Below are 724 nucleotides of genomic sequence, written 5' to 3'. Positions count from 1 at the left end.
GGTGTGAGGTCCTAGCTTGCGGTATGACTTGTTTTGATGAAATTAGACGTAATCGTTTGCCTAAAGTCCGAGAATGAATAGTAATATTTTTTCCTATATATAGATTAAGTAAGTTTTTTCAAAGTCTTTATTAACTTCTCTTCACAAGAAAATTTCTCCAAGGTAGAAATTTCTCTTATCCTCTTTCTCTTTACCTTTGTGTCAAACTTTTTGTCTTTCAAAAAATGACTTCAAGAAAGAGATCCTCAAAGAAAAAGACTTCCCCTCAATCATCTTCTGGCAATCCTTGTACCAATGAGGAGATTGTTCCCAAAGAGGAATTCGATGTCGAGCAAGAAGAGAAGGAAGCGTACTGGGACGCTTTATGCGGTTCGATAACTCCTCCGCCTAAAGTCTTCTATCCCACAAGACCCGCGACGCAGCTTGATCTTACCCTTCCAAGCAGGACCTCTCCCGCCTATCTTAAGACCCTTCGGGAGTTTTACAGAGTCCCGAGCGGGGTTGTGTTTCGAGTCCCGCTGCATGGGGAGAGTGTGGAGGATCCCCCGGAGGGACTCTTCACATGTTACGAAGCTTTCCTGACACGTTGTCGCATGTGGTTCCCGATTCCAGAAGTCATCGTTCGCGCACTCGACCGTTTTTAGCTGTCAATCAGTCAGCTAAACGTTGCGGCGTTGCAGAACTTTCTTGGTGTGTTGATCCTAAGCTACGAGCTAGGAATGAA

This window comes from Brassica oleracea, chromosome C2 (genome assembly GCF_000695525.1).
Source record: "Brassica oleracea var. oleracea cultivar TO1000 chromosome C2, BOL, whole genome shotgun sequence".
NCBI classification, from domain to species: Eukaryota; Viridiplantae; Streptophyta; class Magnoliopsida; order Brassicales; family Brassicaceae; genus Brassica; species Brassica oleracea.
Note: the sequence above shows the minus strand (reverse complement) of the source record.